At 50.2% G+C, this 18,738-nt stretch overlaps 1 long non-coding RNA gene across 1 annotated transcript; it reads left to right on the forward strand.

Annotated features, from left to right (window-relative positions):
* Window positions 1-1,781: 1,781 nt before the first annotated feature.
* On the forward strand, window positions 1,782-18,738 carry LOC144288495 (uncharacterized). The gene is made up of 3 exons (XR_013356356.1): window positions 1,782-1,866; window positions 17,066-17,848; window positions 18,548-18,738. It is a non-coding gene; the product is annotated as an uncharacterized LOC144288495 (long non-coding RNA).

Raw genomic sequence — 18,738 nt, forward strand, 5'->3', positions numbered from 1 at the left:
TGTCATGGATGTGGCACGTTGGGCTAAATGAAGGTCGGAAGTGAGTAGCCATCCCAGACCTTGTCTAAGTGTGGACTGTGGGGAAGCAACAGCTCAGCGCCCAGGTGTGGCTGCAATACAGGGTTTAAGCAAAATAGAAGCGAGTTTGTGTTTCATAAAACATATCTGTGTGAGTAGCCCAAGGAGTCAAGCCCTTGTCTCCTGCGACTGCTGTGCTACGGCATGTCCCTCGCTCATGTGGTCCCAAGTGGCTCACTCTATTCCTCATATGGGCTGAAGAAAGGGGGAAGTAGAAGGGGGGCGGGCACACTTCTCCCCTTTAAGGGCTTACCCAGAAACACACGTCACTGCCACTCACGTCTCACAGCTATGAGAGGGAGGGGAGAGAGTTCTTGTTCCAGAAACCCAAGTATCTAGTTAAAGCAGGAGATTCTATGACCATAGGAGAAGGGGAAATCAAGAGAGGTGTCAGCTAGCAATCTTGTCCACATTCCTCAGTGCTTGCAGAATAAAATACTGAATTTGAACTTATTTTTCCAGACCTATCCCCATTTACTCTCCCACAGGTTAATCTATACTAGCCATGTGGGCCGACCACCATCCACTCATTGCCGCTAATGTAGTGGCATGAATCTCAGGCATCCTTGATTTTGCTCACATCATAGTGCTCCTCTGACATATCTTCATGTCCCATAGGCTCACCTTGCACTCGGCCTTTTTTGTTTTATTTTTTAAAAGATTTATTTATTTTTTTCAGAGAGAAAGAGAGAGAGAGAGAGAGAGAAAGAGAGAACAAATGAGGGGAGGTGCAGAGGGAGAGGGAGAGAGAATCCTTAAGCAGACTCCCTGCTCAGTGAGGAGCCCAAGACAAGGCTCCATCCCTGGACCCTGAGATCATGACCTGAGCCAAAATCAAGAGTTGGACGCCTAACCCAGTGGAGCCATCCAGGTGGTCCTACACTCAGTCTGGAAACCCCAGCTCAGCAATCACCTCCCCTGTGCAGCTTCCCCTGACCACACTGGCCCACGGCAGACCTCCCTCGTCTGAGCCCAGCATTTATTTGTCATGATACCTACTTTGATTCTTGTGTTTTCTATTTTATAACACTATTTTTCATTTATTTTATTGTTTTTTTTTTCTCTTTGTACGTCCATTTTTTCTTGAGAACAAATATGCTATTTTGTATCCCACTCAACACTTTGCATACAGCTGGGTAGTGTTTCCTTAGGTGTCAGTGCGTATCTATTCACTCTATGTGTGAGTTAACACATGCATGGATTATGAGTTAGTTAAATGAGTCAAAAACTATTGTCCGAAATGATTCCAATAAGGAGAAACTACTCTAAAGGAGGCCATCTGTTCTTGACTGGGATGGAGGACACTGGATTATCATGGGCTAAGTACTCATTTAGCTCTAAGTGGATATAGATTGAATCTGCAGATTGCAGTTAGAGCTCAGGTCTTATAAATGTCTGAGTGAACTATCAAATTGTACTTGTGGTGTAATAATATAATAGTGTGTTAGATTTATAAAATGCTTTTATGCCTGACCCTTAACCTTTTAACTTTGAATCCACATTTGTTAAACTGGGAGTGTACAGAGTCAAAGCTGAGTTCACATCACCGAAAAAAATCTCCGTGGAGAGTTAAGGATGGTAGCTGATCATTAATTTTGCAATTCTCATGCAATTCTAGAAAGTAACTAAAAAAAGAGAATCTGTGGCACCCAAAACTTCTTTGCTGAGTGTATCAAATACAATATTTCCTTTGCTCTTCTCATAGTACCAATGAGGGAAGTTTCATCAAAAAGAAAAGGTACCTATGCATCAGAGATCTTAAGAAACATACCCCAAATTACACAGCAAGTAAGTGTGATTTTAACAAGGTTTGTCTAAATTCAAAGTCCATGCTCTTAACTACTTTATAAGAAAGCTGCTATATTAACAGATTTCCTAAACTATTCTTAATTTCTTTGTCATGACATGTTATTTTAATATATTGCTGAATTTCTCTAATCAGTTATTTCTTTAGTAATCTTTTTGGTATATATTCAAAAGTTATATTAATTTATTTTGTGTGTGAACTCATTTATCTTTGATAGATATTGTATTGAGGACAGGCTAGAGTCTTACAAATATATTTATTTTCAATTTCATTTTAGTCTAAGAACTTAGAAGGTCTTGTCTTTAATTCCATGAGAAAAAAATTGTCAATCTATGTGTTTATTATCAACAGTAAAAATGCAAAATAGGGTTTCTACTTCCAGCCAAGTTGAAATAATGGAGTTGGAATGTATCCTTCTGCTTGAAATATGCAATAACAGCAAAGTGTTTGAAACAATGATTTTTTTTTTTAAGACACCGGATATTAGGCAATAAAGACAGTGGTCTTCAAGAGGCTGATAACAAATGAAGTGAGCCCTGTGGGTTCCCCAGCTTATTTCCTTGAGAGAGCTACCAGAATGTGGTGAACGGACACAATCTAAGTAGAGCCTGGATTCCATATTTAGAAGAGATGAAGCTCAGAAAACGGAGTGTTGAGTTTGAAATGGAGAAGAGAAATGCATAAAGAGCTCAACAGATATATAAGATATCCTCTTTGAGTGTTCAGAAAAGTTCTGAGTAACCCACTCAAAAGAATTAGAGCAAACGATATCTAGTACCCACAACAGGCTGGAAATAGTGCTGTTCTCACCAGCCAGACTAGAAACCCCATAATTTATAGGGCAGTGGGTGGAGTACAGAAAGTCCCATCTCAGTAGTGAGAGATAATTAGCCATAGAATAAATATGGCTCTACAGGCATCCAAGCAAATCATTAAAGCAAGACCCTAGATTATCCTACTCTTTCTGTGTAATATAAATGCATCCAGAACAAAGCTCAAGAATATTTAATGCAAGACAAAGTAACCAGCCCTCAACAAGGGAAAATTTGCAGTGTCTAACATCCAATCAAAGATTACCAGTCATGCTGAAAAGCAAGAAAATATGAAAATTTTTCAGAGTGAAAAAATACATCGCTTGGAATAGATCCAGAACTGGCACAGATACATTAGCAAAGATTATCTTTGTAATTATAGTGGTATTCCACATTAAAAAAAAATTAAGTGGGGACAGGAAAGATATTTTTAAAACAATGAAATCAAACTTTTAGGGATAAAAACTACAAAGCATGACATGAAGAATACGCTGCATGGAATAAATAGCAAATAAGCCATTGAGGAAGAAAAGATTAACGAGTCTCGAGACACAGCAACATGAATTCTACAAAAGAAACCTGAGACAGAAAAATAAATTAGAACCAGTGGAGAAAGCATCACTGAGCTGTGACAAATCAAGTGGACTAATACACAGGTAATTAGGGTTCTCAAGCGATAGGAGCAAAAGAAAGATTTGAAGAAATCACATTAGAAAATTTTCCAACCTTGAATGTAAAAGGTCCAGGAATATAATAGGGCCTCAACCACAAACACATGAAGAAAACTACACCATGGCACAGTATAATCACTTTGCTCAAAACCAGTGATATGTAGGAAATCTTTAAAGCAGTCAGAGGAATAAATAAATAAATAAATAAAGCAGTCAGAGGAGAAAAGTCATATTGTACAGAGGAACAAGCATCAAGATAACAACCAATGTCCTGGAAAAAGCGATGCATGTACTACCTGCACAGAAAGGGAAAAAAAGTGTCAAATTTGAATTTTCTATCCAGTGAAAATATCTTCCAATGAAGGTAATACAAAGATTGTTCAAACACACAAAAGCTGAAAAGCATTCATCACCAGCAGATTATATGACAAGAAATGTTAAAGGATAATGGAGGGCCTACCACTTGGGTAAATATATACTACTTTTTTCCTCATTATACAAAGTAAGAGAATGAAATAAAAAAACACCCAGTCTGTCTTTATTTGTAGACCATATTATTGTCTATGCAGAAAATGCAATAGAATTTACAAAAGCACTACTAGGACTAGTGATTTTTAGTAAAAATGAAAAATACAAAGTCAAAAGCAAAAGATAAATTGTTTTCTATACACTAGCAACTGACAATCAGAAATTGAAATTAAACAGCACAATTTACAGCTACATTAAAAATACTAAATACCTGGGCTCTCTGGGTGGCTCAGTCAGTTGAGCATCTGCCTTCAGCTTAGGTCATGATCTTGGGGTCCTGGGATCGAGCCCCACATTGGACTCCCTGCTCAGCGGGGTCCGGCTTCTCCCTTTTCCTCCACCTGCCACTCTGCCTACTTGTGTTCTCGCTCTCTGTCAAATAAAAAAATAAAATCTTAAAAAAAAATACTAAATACCTAGGAATGTATCTTGGAAAAAAAAGATATGTAAGACGTGTACATTGAAAATCATGAAATATGACTGAGAGAAATTAAAGAATACTTACTAAGAAATGAAGATTATAGCATGTTCATGGATCAAAATGCTTAATATGAAGATGATGATTTACCCCAAATCGGTCTTTGGGTTCCAATTCCAATCAAAATCCCAGCAGGTGTTTTTTTAGAAAATGGCAGGCTAATTCCAAAATTCATATGAAAATGTCAAAGACTGAAAGTATATTTAAGAAGTTGAAAAGTAAGCACAAAGTTGGAGCGCTAATACTACTGGATTTCAAGATCGTGTGTTACTGATGTCAAGATAGACAAATAAGGAACAAAACACGAGAGAGTCCAGGAAAAAAAAAAACCTTACATATATGGACAACTGACTCACAAAGAAGACGTTCAGATGAAGAATAAGCACATGAAAGAAATGTTAAATCCCAACATTCATCAGAAAAGTGTTAGATAAGACCACAATGTGTCATTTACTATAAAGGCTAAAGTTGAAAAGTCTGACAATACTAGGTGTTGATGGGGACGTGGAGGAACTGGAACTCGCATACGCTGCAGGTGCAAACGTCAAATGGCTCAATCACTTCAGAAATCAGTTCGACAGTTCCTTAAATTCCTAAACGTACACCTAACCTCTGATTCCCTGTTCCTCTCCTAGGTATTTTATTTACTAAGGAGAGAGCAAAGCTCTTTGTACATATTTCTGTACCGAGTCTTATGCACCAATGTTTATGGCAGCTTCGTTAGCAATAGCCCCAAGCTGGCAACACGGCAAAAACGTCCACGAACAAGTGAACAGGCAAATTGCATTATACCCGTATCGTGGAATATTACTCAACAAGGAAAAAAAAAAGAATGGCTTATTGACGCCTGCAACAACATGGGTAAGTCTCAAAATAATCATGCCTAGAGAAAGCAGCTTATCAACAAAAGGAATGACCTACTGATACGTACAGCAACATGGGTGGAAAGCAAAGTAGTTATGTCGAGCGAGAAAAGCCAAACAATAAATAATGCATATTGCGTAATTCCATTTATGTAAAACTCTAGAAGATTCAAATGAATCGATAGTGACGAAAGCAGATCAGTGGTTGCGTCAAGAAGGAAAGGGGGGCAGGAAACGTGAAAACGATCGTGGGGATGACAGGTAATTGAAGGTCTGTCTCGAACTCTGACCCCGGCGCCGCTTGGGTAGGTCCCTCCTTGCCTGTTTGGACCATGGTCACGTCTTGCCTTGCTTCTACTCGACCTGGGTGTTCTCAGCCCTGGCTCGAGCTCTGCTGATCTCGGTTCTTCATTAACCATTTGAGCAATTTCCTAACCTCACGGTCTAGTGGTTAATACTTTGTTCATTAGGACTTGACTAAAGTTCTTCTGTTTGGTGTAAGGAAATCTCACCCCAACAGAGCCGAGCGCATCGAACGCTGAGCCTGCTCTTACAACTGACCTGTTAAAACAAAACAAAACAAAACAAAACAAAACAAAACAAAACAAAACAACAAAAACTGACCTGTTAGAGCCTTGCAAGGACCCCACGAGCCGGGCAACCGGACGCAACACCTCTTTCAGTTCATTACTCCAGCCCACGGCATCTCCACTGTGCTTCTGGGACGTTTTTTTTTTTTTTTTTTCTCTTCTTCCTAAAAGAAGATTTTAACAAAATAGGCCTAGAAATAATGACCTTTGATTGATCTAGTAAGAAAGATGGCAGGCATCTGTTCCTACCGGAGCAGGAGAAAGTCCTCTTTGTTTTATAATTCATTGCTCAAATGCTTGTCAAAAGGGCAGGATCCTGAAGCTCGACCAGTGAAGGAGGAGGGGAAAAAGAGTTGTATTTTCCAGAATTAAAAACTAAGCTTTGGACGATTACCTTTTATATATTATGGACCAAGCATGTGGGATTTTAACTGCCCTTGTGTTGCTAAGTTCTTCACACATGCATAGCTTAAAAATCTATTTCTCTCTGGAAAGCTGTGCTGCAGCAAAATGGGAGAAGAAATTTGCTGTGATGAAGGTCTGACGTGCGATCACGGTGCTTAAGTTTCCATATGAATCAGTCTGACACTCAGCTTTCTAATTCCCTCCTATTTTTCTGAGTTTTCCTTGGAATTCATCTTGTTTTGTCTTGCCAAGTTTGAGACCAATTCAATTCAATTTAGTAAGATTCACTGAACATCTACTGTGGAATAGGTTGGGCTGGACACCAGGAAAATCAGAAAAAAAAAAAAAAACCCACAAAAATCCCAACTAGAATCCCTACTTCAGGAAACTCACAATGTAATTGGAGAAATGAGACAAACGGACGGGGAGCACTTAGCCAGCGCCTGGTGCAACCTCTGCCAGCCACAGGTACTCATCAGGGTGGCAAGTGCCTCGACACTGACACTCTGGTCCGCACAAGTGCCTGGCGCAGGCTGAGGATATCAGAGAAGCAAGATGTCAAAGCAGGCTGAGGGTTTGGCCCATCCTGGGAACACTGTGGGGCAGATTTTTAATGAGAAAAAAACACGAAGCATATTTCCGGTGAGGGTCCTTGTAAAGAAGGTGAAGGGATGGGCCTTGGCGGGGTGCGCCCACCGCAGGAAGGAGCCCCTGGGCCTGCAGAAGCAGGGTGGGGGCAGGTAGGGGAGGGCCTCGCAGGAATCTGGGACCTGATGCGGAGGCCATGAGAGCCCCCTGTGGGTCTGCACCAGCAGGGTCCTGGCCCCCCCCACCCCATGGGTCTGCACCAGCAGGGCCCTGCACCACCCCACCGTGGATCTGTACCAGCAGGGCCCTAGCACCCCCCCTCCGTGGGTCTGCGCCAGCAGGGCCCTGACCCCCACCGTGGGTCTGCACCAGCAGGGCCCTGGCCCCCACCCCTTGAGTCTGCACCAGCAGGGCCCTAGGCCCTCCACCCCCACCCCTTGAGTCTGCAGCAGCAGGGCCCTAAAACCCCACACCCTGTGGGTCTGCACCAGCAGAGCCCTAGTCCCCCCTCCCCATGGGGTCTGCACCAGTAGTGCCCTGGCCCCACCCCGTGGGTCTGCACCAGCAGGGCCCTGCCTCCATCACGGGGTCTGCACCAGCAGGGCCCTGCCCCCTGCCCCCACGGGGTCTGCAGCAGCAGTAGGGCCCTACTCCTGAAGTCTACGTTGGCACCAGGTGGAGAAGGGCTTGAGGCACAGGGGAGGAAGGTGGCGAGGGCAGGCCCGGCGACAGCAGCAGGCGCTGTGGGGCAGCACGTGGGTGAGGGGCACCCGGGAGGCAGGGGCAGCTCAGGCGCGTGCACAGGGCGGGAAGGCTGAGCCCCCGGTTTCCTAGGCAGATTGGCAGAAGCGCGGTGCCAGGGGCCAAAGAGGCGCCTGCAGAGCAGAGATGCTGTAAGGAAGCTGTGGCTCTGGATCCGAGGGCGCGCGTGTCACGGCCCAGAGGGGACACTGCGGGGATCTGAAGGACAAGCTCCGACCCGGCGTAGAGGTCTGAGGCTGGCGGTGTCCCGCGTCCCCGCAGCGCTTCTGGAGTCCCTGTGGGAGCTGCCCCGTGGGCCCGGCGGGAGCCTTCGTGTGCTGCCGCAGCCCGGGCCCGCAACCCCGTGTGTCAGCGTGCACACCCACCGCTTGGCTCGCGCGGCCCGGCGCAGAGTGGTTGTGCGTTGCACGACGGGGCCCGATGAGTGCGTGCAGCTTCGGTGGTGCGCGTGTCAGAGGCAGGGCCGGGGAGCTGACAGGCCGGGAACGGCCAGAGGAGTCGGGGGACAGCGAGCACGCCCTGTAGGAGAAGTGATTTAGGGGGAAGTTGGGGTGTCACTTTCCTTCTCTTTATGGGGTAAAGGGATGAGCCCGGAGCGTGAGAGCTCAGGCTGAGGACAAGGTGTCACGCATGGCCACCGTACCCCATACGTGTCACCCCCGGGGCGGCCAGCATCGCCTGGGGGCCGGGACAGCGAGACGGTCCAGGCCCCTGCCGGGGGGACCCTGCGGGGGCACAGGCTCCAAAGCAGCCGGCTGATGCAGGGGACAGGGAGGCACGTGGCCCGGGTGGCCTGGCCAACCGGCCAGAGGAAAAGCACCTGCCAGTCCCGGGGGTCGGCTGGGGACCCTCCCGTGACCACATGCGCTGAGGTGACACCACTGAGTGGCTTCTACGATAGCCTGCTTAGTTGCACGAGATCACCTGTCCCTGGCGCAGACCCAGCAGGTGAACCAGCCAGGACAAGTGACAAGACACCCACCCCGTATCTGAAACTGGGGGATTTCTCTATTTTCGAAGGGACGGCCATCACAGCCAACTTCCTTTGACCCCTCCCGCCGTGTTGTCCTCAGTCTAGAGGCCAAAGAGCTGACATGGGGACACGGCCCGTTGTGGGGGGACCCAGTTGCCCCCAGAAGCTGTGGCCGAGACCCAAGTGAGCGGCAGGCCCGCCTGGGCCACCGCAACGGCCCCACGTGGCCAGCCCTGCTTCCTGCGGCGGGCCTGCGGCCTCCGGGCACCCTGGAGCGCAGCTCAGCAACCTCCCGGGCCCCCGCTCTGACTCCTGAACCCGCGTGAGCTCCTGCCTGGCCCCCCAATCCCCACAACGTCCGAGGGCAACTGCCCAGCACGTGGCCGCGCCGGTCAGCGTGAGCTTCTGGCAGGAGCATCGTCCCGGGGTGCTGGTCCTCCTCACCTAAAGGGCGCCTGACTACAACCCGGCTCAAGCATGGGTGCTGGGTGACACGTCGGGACCCCAGAGTCAACTAAAGTCAAGACTGGTCACGAGAATTAAAGACGACGATCGTTATTTCTTGGTGCGCCAACTCTGCGCACACACTTCCCAGAGGGCCTTGGTGACCGTTGGCTCGGGCACAGATCGCCGGGCCGAAAGCCTTGCTCGCGGCCCTCGTGCTGCTGCTGCCCGTGCGGCGTCGCTCAGGGTCACCGTGGCCTTGAAGCCCCCGGGCCTCCCAGGGTGTAGGTCCCTTCGTTACCCGCGTAGGCTCAGTGCCTGGGTCACCGTAGTGTTTTCCGGGAACTTCCTTAAGACAGAGTTATCGGCCGGGTGAGGGGTCGCACCTGGTAAAAGCATTCCTAATTCCTGTCCCCACCTTACAACCCCTTCGTCTATGATAAACCGAAGACTTTCTGGGATCTGGAATCTCCGCTCCACTTAGCGAGCGTGCGCACATATATAGAATAATCACCAGAACATGAATGGACAAGGTAACGTACAAACCTAAGGCTGTCGGCTTTGTGCACGGAGGGGCCGGAAGGGGGTTAGAACCTGGACAGCTTCGCCTGCCATCTTAACTCTTGTTTTCTTAAAAATAATAGAAATATCTGAAACAAACAAGTCAAAATATTCACGTTTGTTGGGTCTCGGTGGTGAGAATGTAGCGTTTGCTTATTTTTCCTACTTTTTAGCATCCTCAAAATATTTCGTAATAAAGATTTTAGCATCTCAAACAATGGAGATGAAGCCAACGGTGGTGAGCAAGTATGTTTTGTAGTACAGATCGCATTGCAGAACATTTGCTAAAGTTCAGAAAAGTGATTCTTACAATAAAGCATCTTTAGAAGAATTGACTACAAAAATTTAGCTTCTGGGGCACCCAGAAGCAACAGAAGTTTGTCAGTGGTTGAGTGTCCACCTTGGGCTCAGGACGTGATCCTGGGGTCCTGGGATCGAGTCCCACATCTGGCTCCCTGCATGGAGCCTGCTTCTCTCTCTGTCTGTGTCTCTGCCTCTCTTTCTCTCTGTGTCTCTCATGAATAAATAAATAAAATCTTTAAAAAAGATTAACTTCTAAGAAGATAGAAACAAAAATAGATGAAACTTATGTTCTAACTTGAAATTTTTTTTTTTGAAGAGATGCCAATTCTGCATTTTTCTTTGACTAGTTAGGTAGATCCATCCATCATTATGGTGGTTTTATTCATTTATTCCTGGAGACCAGCAGTTTCCCCTATGAATGCCCTTCTCCTTTATGTTAAACGTTAGGAAAGGAGAAAAGGAGAAAGTGAAGAAAAAGAAGAAGAAGAAGAAGAAGAAGAAGAAGAAGAAGAAGAAGAAGAAGAAGAAGGAGGAGGAGGAGGAGGAGGAGGAGGAGGAGGAGGAGGAGAAGAAGAAGAAGAAGAAGAAGAAGAAGAAGAAGAAGAAGAAGAAGAAGAAGGAGGAGGAGGAGGAGGAGGAGGAGGAGAAGGAGGAGAAGAAGAAAAAGAAAGAAGAAGAAGGAGGAGGAAGAGGAGAAGGAGGGGGAGGAGGAGGAAGAGGAGGAAGAGGAAGAGGAGAAGAAGGAGAAGAAGAAAGAGGAAGGAGGAGGAGGAGGAGGAGGGGGAGGAGGAGGAGAAGGAGGGGGAGGAGGAGGAGGAGGAGGGGGAGGAGGAGGAGAAGGAGGGGGAGGAGGAGGAGGAGGAGAAGAAGAAGAAGAAGAAGGAAGAGGAGGAGGAGGAGGAGGAGAAGAAGAAGAAAGAAGAAGGAGGAGGAGGAGGAAGAGGAGGAGAAGGAGGGGAGGAGGAGGAGAAGGACGGGGAGGAGAAGGAGGAGAAGAAGAAGAAGAAGAAGAAGAAGAAGAAGAAGAAGAAGAAGAAGAAGAAGAAGAAGAAGAAGAAGAAGAAGAAGAAGAAGAAGAAGAAGTAGAAGAAGGAGGAGGAGGAGGAGGAGGAGGAGGAGGAGAAGAAGAAGAAAGAAGGAGGAGGAGGAGGAGGAGCAGTGAAGTCCGGTGCACACTCCTCTTAATACCCAGCCAGGAGCCCGGATGTTCTGAGCACCCACGTTTCACCTGTAGGGACTCGTGGAAGCGCGGGTCTGCTGACGGTGGGCCCGGGTCACCTGCCGCCGGCCGCCGCGAGCAGCTCGGTTCTCTTCAAGGGTCTCAACGCAGGGACAGAGCGTAGAGCCCGAGGCCCAGGGGGTCAGCCACGCTCACTTGGAATCTATTCCCTGAGATGTCCCGGGTCTTTAATGTGCGTAAAAGGCTCCCGCCAAGAATGATGGAAGAGGGCAAGGAACAGGTCCTAAGGCTGCCCGGGAGGAGGGCCGAGCTCCACAGGGCACGCCCACCCGCAGGCGGGAGCACGCAGGGTCCCCGCGAGCCCGGGACCTCTCTCCAGCTGTTCCGGGAACCCCCACGAGTGGGGAGTGGACAGGGCTGGCCTGCGGTCAACCTCAAGCCTCGGCGTTAAAGGGGCGCCCTTGCACGAGTGTCACTGCCCCGACCATCCCGTGAGGCGGCAGCAGTTCCTTTCAGAGACGCAGACGGTGAGGCTCGAGGCCCGGGTCAGGGGCGCCTGGTGCCTTGTCCGTGGGCACCTGCCTTCTGCTCGGTCCCCGGGCCAGGCCCCCCGGGCCCCTGCTCACAGGGACTCTGCGTCTCCCTCGCCACCTCCCCACCCCGCCCCGCTCGTGCTCTTTCTCTCAAATAAATTAAAACCAAACCAAAAGGCCTGGCTACACCTCCGCGGCCCCGCCGACAGGTGCAGGTGCAGGTGCAGGTGCATGGCGAGGCCGAGCTGCGCCTTCCTGCACGCCCCGGCCACTCGTCACCACCCCCCGCCCCGGACCCTCTGTGTGTCCTGGGCTCGGCCTTGCAACGGTGGGGCGCCGAGGAGGCTCCAAAGTGATTCTTTGGGGGGCACTTTGCAAAATCCACGGCACGTTGACACTGGCCCCCAGAGACCACGGTTCATCCCCGGGAGCCCGACGGAGTTGGCGGTTCTTTGGCCAAAACGGCCAAATTCGGACGACGTTCCCCACCCGAGGGTTCGTGCCACACGCCCTCGCTCCTTGGTGCAGAAGTGAGGACACCGGTTCTGGTCTCTCCAAACACACGAGCAGGTTGGGTTTTTTTTTTTTTTTCCTTAGAGATAAAATGAGAAAACATCAGAGGGGAAACTTAATAGACACGGTTCCACAGCACTTGTCGCCACCGGGCCAGGGATTGGTCGCCCGCTGCTGCGGCACCTGTGACCCCAAAGCTCGGCGCCTCCAAACACCTCGGATTCTCTCCCGGGTCCCGACGGCAGCTGGGGGCCCGGCGCCCCTGGGCTCAGCCTTCGGCCGAGTTCTCCCTCCTTCCTGCCCCTCCTCTCGGCCCAGGTGGCGGGGGCCCGGGTCCCCAGGGAGGGCGCTTCGTGTGCACACCCACCCACCAGGTACCCCTGGGGGCTGCTTCTCCGTGTGCACGCTCACCCCCCAGGTCCCCGCAGACGCTGTTCTCCGTGTGCACACTCACCCGCCAGGTCTCCACGGACACTGCTTCTTCATGTGCACACTCACCTGCCCCCGTTCCCGTGGACGCTGCTTCTCCGTGTGCACGCTCACCCGCCAGGTCCCTGTAGATGCTGCTTCTCCGTGTGCACACCCGCCTGCTGACGTCCCATGCTGTCGAGCTTTGTGCACCCTCTTTATCTTTGCACCTCTTATACTTGTGTGAGGCCTTGACCCTCCCCACTACCTAGGGTTCTTAGTCGCCACCCCTGTGCACCCCGCCTCCCCTGGGCACCCGCCTCCCCTTGGCACCCCTCCTCTCCTGGGCACCTCGCTCCTCCTGGGCACCCTGCCTCCCTTGGGCACCTGCCTTCCCTGGGATCCTGCCTTCCCTGGGCACCCCTCCTCTCCTGGGCACCTTGCTCCTCCTGGGCACCCTGCCTCCTCTGGGCACCCCGCCTCCCCTGGGCACCCACTCCTCTGGAGCACCCCGCCTCCACTGGCACCCTGCCTCTCCTGGGCATCCTGCTCCTCCTGGGCACCTCGCTCCTCCTGGGCACGCTGCCTCCCCTGGGCACCTTGCCATTTCTGGGTACCCCATTCCTCCTCCTGGGCACTGTACCGCTGCTCTTGGGCACCCCACTGCTCCTCCTGGGCACCTCGCTGCCCCTGGGCACCCCATGGAGGTCACATGCACTGAAATGTTTGCTGGCCGGGGGAGCTGGAGCCCCCACTTCTCTCCCGGCCTCCCTTTCTCAGGAAGTCCCCCCGTTGTCTAAGCTCCTCCGTGGCTTCCGTGTCGTCCCCCAGCAGGTCCTGCCGGCACTTCCCTTGTCACCTTTCCTGCACCTCTCGGACTTTCTTGGTCCCGCTGTTCCTGCTCCAGTGCAGCTCCCCGACGTCCTCGCCGGCCCACTCCACTCGCCCCTTAATGGTTTGTTGTGTGGGGTGTGTCTGCTCTCAGTTCTTTGGTCCTGGTGAGTCTTCTCCGCTGAACACCGGGGAGGGGGGCAGTTGGAGCAAAATCAGTTCCTGTTACTCCTCCGTTTAAACCTCTTTGTTTCTATTCGCTTTTTTTTTTCCTGAGCATTTTTATTTTATTTTAAATTTATTTTTTATTGGTGTTCAATTTGCCAACATACAGAATAACACCCAGTGCTCATCCTGTCAAGTTCCCCCCTCAGTGCCCGTCACCCATTCACCCCCACCCTCCGCCCTCCTCCCCTTCCACCACCCCTAGTTCGTTTCCCAGAGTTAGGAGTCTTTATGTTCTGTCTCCCTTTCTGATATTTCCCACTCATTTTCCCTCCTTTCCCCTTTATTCCCTTTCACTGTTATTTATATTCCCCAAATGAATGAGACCATATGATGTTTGTCCTTCTCCGGTTGACTCACTTCACTCAGCATCATACCCTCCAGGTCCATCCACCTCGAAGCAAATGGTCGGTATTTGTCGTTTCTAATGGCTGAGAAATATTCCATTGTATACATAAACCACAGCTTCTTTATCCATTCATCTGTCTGAGGACACCGAGGCTCCTTCCACAGTTTGGCTATTGTGGCCATTGCTGCTAGAAACATCGGGGTGCAGGTGTCCCGGCGTTTCACTGCATCTGTATCTTTGGGGTAAATCCCCAACAGTGCAATTGCTGGGTCGTAGGGCAGGTCTATTTTTTACTCTTTGAGGAACCTCCACACAGTTTTCCAGAGTGGCTGCACCAGGTCACATTCCCACCAACAGTGCAGGAGGGTCCCCTTTCTCCACATCCTCTCCAACATTTGTGGTTTCCTGCCTTGTTAATTTTCCCCATTCTCACTAGTGTAAGATGGTATCTCAACGTAGTTTTGATTTGTATTTCCCTGATGGCAAGTGATGCAGAGCATTTTTTCTTGTGCTTATTGGCCATGTCCATGTCTTCTTCTGTGAGATTTCTGTTCATGTCTTTTGCCCATTTCATGATTGGATTGTTTGTTTCTTTGGTGTTGAGTTTAATAAGTTTTTCATAGATCTTGGAAACTAGCCCTTTATCTGATACATCATTTGCAAATATCCTCTCCCATTCTGTAGGTTGTCTTTGAGTTTTGTTGACTGTATCCTTTGCTGTGCAGAAGCTTCTTATCTTGATGAAGTCCCAATAGTTCATTTTTGCTTTTGTTTCTTTTGCCTTCATGGATGTATCTTGCAAGAAGTTACTGTGGCCGAGTTCAAAAAGGGTGTTGCCTGTGTTCTCCTCTAGGATTTTGATGGACTCTTGGATCTCACATTTAGATCTTTCAAACTGGCAAAGAAGAAGTCAAACTCTCCCTCTTCGCCGATGACATGATACTCTACATAGAAAACCCAAAAGCCTCCACCCCAAGATTGCTAGAACTCATACAGCAATTCGGCAGCATGGCAGGATACAAAATCAATGCCCAGAAATCAGTGGCATTTCTATACATGAACAATGAGACTGAAGAAAGAGAAATTAAGGAGTCAATCCCATGTACAATTGCACCCAAAAGCATAAGATACTTAGGAATAAACCTAACCAAAGAAGTAAAGGATCTATACCCTAAAAACTACAGAACACTCTGAAAGAAATTGAGGAAGACACAAAGAGATGGAAAAATATTCCATGCTCATGGATTGGAAGAATTAACATAGTGAAACTGTCAATGTTACCCAGGGCAATGTACACGTTCAGTGCAATCCCTATCAAAATACCATGGACTTTCTTCAGAGAGTTGGAACAAATCATCTTAAGATTTGTGTAGAAGCAGAAAAGACCCCGAATAGCCAGGGGAATATTGAAAAAGAAAACCATATCTGGGGGCATCACAATGCCAGATTTCAGGTTGTCCTACAAAGCTGTGGTCATCAAGACAGTGTGGTACTGGCACAAAAGCAGACGCATAGATCAATGGAACAGAATAGAGAACCCAGAAGTGGACCCTGAACTTTATGGTCAACTAATATTCGATAAAGGAGGAAAGACTATCCATTGGAAGAAAGACAGTCTCTTCAATAAATGGTGCTGGGAACATTGGACAGCCACGTGCAGAAGAATGAATCTATTTGCTTTCTATTCCCCGAGAATAATGGACCCCAACTCTTTGCTCTGACTTGGAATTGTCCGTGCCCACGGGCCAGCCACACCGATCACGTGCTCTCACACCTACCATCTACACCATTGGGGCGGGGGAGGGCTAACTGGAATTTAAATCTTATTTCAATTGTCACTAAAAAATTAGAACGTTTAGTTTGAGTAGTAATGATGGGAAACAATTGAACAGAACACCCGGGGTCAGAAGTATCACTATAGAAGTGACGGAGACTCGCCATTTGTGCACATTCTATAGAAAAAGTCCCCCCGCCCCCCACAACAAAACATAATGAGGAGGATTGGGATCACTAAGTGGGCACACCAGTGCGTCAGGAGCTCTAAGTTAGTGAATGCCAAGCTGAAAGAGATGGCCTATGAGTGCTATTAATAAAGATCTATTCCCTGGAAAGAAAATGCCTGCTACTTAATACATACCATGTGCACAGGTGCATCTGCGTTGTGTGTGTGCACAGGTGTATCTGCACTGTGTGCGTGTGGATGTGCACGCTGCGTGGGCTAGTCTGATGTACATGTGTCTCATCGTGTTACTGTGAGCCTGAGTCTACGCACACGCATGTCTGCAGGCGGGGAGCTTGGCTACCTGCTGTGGTGGGTTTCTACACGAGCAGGTGGGTCTCTGCACAAGCATATGGGTCTCTGCACAGGCAGGTGGGTCTCTGCATAAGCAGGTAGGTGTCTGCACAGGCAGGTGGGTCTCTGCACAGGCAAATAGGTCTCTGCACGGGCAGGTGGGTCTCTGCATAAGCATGTAGGTGTCTGCACGGGCAAGTGGGTCTCTGCACAAGCAGGCGGGTCTCTGCACAGGCAGATGGGTCTCTGCACAGGCAGGTAGGTGTCTGCACAGGCAGGTAGGTGTCTGCACAAGCAGATGGGTCTCTGCATAGGCAGGCAGGTCTCTGCACAGGGAGGTAAGTGTCTGCATAGGCAGGTAGGTGTCTGCACAAGCAGATGGGTCTCTGCATAGGCAGGTAGGTCTCTGCACAGGCAGGTAAGTATCTGCATAGGCAGGTAGGTGTCTGCACAGGCAGGTGGGTCTCTGCACAGCAGGTGGGTGTCTGCACAAGCAGGGCCACCGTGATTGAGAAGCAGATGGGGCCAAACAGCTTCCCTGAGCCGGAGGTCCCTGGAGCTTTGGCATCCTTGGCTTCCAAGCTTAAGCTTGGTCCCTTAAGCTTCCAGGCTTTGGCATCGATTTCTGGGGTTCAATGCCAATTTTGCAACTCATTTGCCAGGTGACCCTGTGTACATTGTGCCACATTTCACAGGCCTCTGCTTCTTTATAAACCAGAGAAGCCACGTATAGAGCCCACAGGGTTTTTCCGGTGATAAATGAAGTAATACACTTAAAGCACTCAAAAACTGCATCTGGCCTGTAGTCAGCATTTAATAAATATTTACTAATTCTTCTTCATTTTGTTATTTTTCTCCCACTCCTCTCAGACGATTCACGGGCACGTGGAGCAGAGCTCCTGACCATCTTGGCAGATGACACTGTCCTCGGCTCACCTTCCCGAATCAGAAGTCGACTGCGTTCCTAGGATCTGCTCATGCCACGCTCAGTGACCCCGGCCTCCTAGGCCTCAGCTCCAGCACGCTCCCTAAGTTACCCCTCCTCCCAGGCCCCTAACGCCGCCCTCCCCATCCGGCCATCCCTCGTCACTCCCTTGAGTCACCCAGAGGGTTTGCTCATAAGGCTCCGGGCTTCCTTTCCTGCCTTTTCTCCGTCGCATCCTCCCGCATCAAGCAACTGCGGTGATCTCTAAAAAGCACGCTCTGCCCAGAAGTCTTCGTGGGCTCGGGCTGGAGCGAGGACGTGGGGTCGCCCCATTTGTGCCCATCGCGCCCCCATGCCTGCCTGTGGGGCTTAAAAGGCCCACGAGAGCTCCTCTAGCTTGTGGACGGAGGCGCAGCGTCTAGGGAGGTTGGTCTCCCCCTTGGGTAATGCCCCCTCTCCCTTGGCCCCCAGAGGTGCCCCTTCCTCGCACAGACCTTTTCTGAACTTGGGTCTGTCCCAGGACCTGCGCGTGACCCCTTCAGGAGCACCCCCCGTTCCCACAGGGCCCTTGTGCCTGGTGTGCCAGCTGGGTCCTGGCTAGCCTCACGCTCCACTTTTCAAAGAGATCCAAAAGCTATGACGACAGCGGTCGGATTTGTCACTTCAGTGATGAAAACGCAGTAAGAGAAATATAAGCCAGTCACTCGATGTTCCTCAACGTCTCGCCTGTAAGTGAAGTGCAGGGCGGTGGGCCGCGCTCAGATGGGGTCCGAGTGCATATTAGTGTCGACAAACGGGATGTTGGAGGCAGAAATGCACAGACATGTGGGGTGTAGATGTGCACGAGCATGTGGGGTGTGGATGTGCATGGGTGCGTGGGGTGTGGACGTGCACAGGCGCGTGGGGTGTATATGCGCACAGGCGTGTGGGGTGTAGATATGCACGAGCATGTGGGGGTGGGTGTACATGAGCATGTGGGGTGTGGATGTGCACGGGCACGTCTCCCCCTCGCCCTCCGTGCGTCCTCACCCGGCGCTGAGCTGAGAGCTGTGAAGGGCAGACGGAGCTGCTTGGTCCGGGGGAGCCACGAGGCCCCACCTGGTGCCGGGCGCCCCCGGTCTGCGCGGTCTGCAGTAGCGGCCTTGACCTGGGGGTCACGGGCTCGCAGCACCTGGGCAGCCGCACCTCGCCGGGGTGGAGCCGGGGCCTGGGACCGGACTGGCCTCCCCTGGACGGTGCGGTGCCCACGGAGGGCTCAGGGTCCCCTGAGGGCGGAGGGTCCCCAAGCGCAGGGAGGGGCCTGGGTGGCCGGCAAGGCGGGGTCGGTCCCTAGCAGCCCAGGGCACCCCCAGAACTCCAGGTTCCCCCCGCTGCCCTTTTACCTTCAGGCAATAAAACCAGATGGTTTTCCACGTTTCCACTAACAGATACAATCACCTCCCAATTTAAAGGAGATTTGGAGAAGAAATGGAGCACATTTTCCGGAAGGCCATCCACCACTTTAGGTACAAGGGACCCCAGGGCACGACCCCCCATGGTCCGCAGGTTCCTGGGCCCTGCCCATCCCTGTGCTATCAGGCACCTCCGGGCGCTCACACCCCAACTTCAAAGCGAAGCT

Source organism: Canis aureus, chromosome 18, assembly GCF_053574225.1.
Source record: "Canis aureus isolate CA01 chromosome 18, VMU_Caureus_v.1.0, whole genome shotgun sequence".
NCBI lineage: Eukaryota > Metazoa > Chordata > Mammalia > Carnivora > Canidae > Canis > Canis aureus.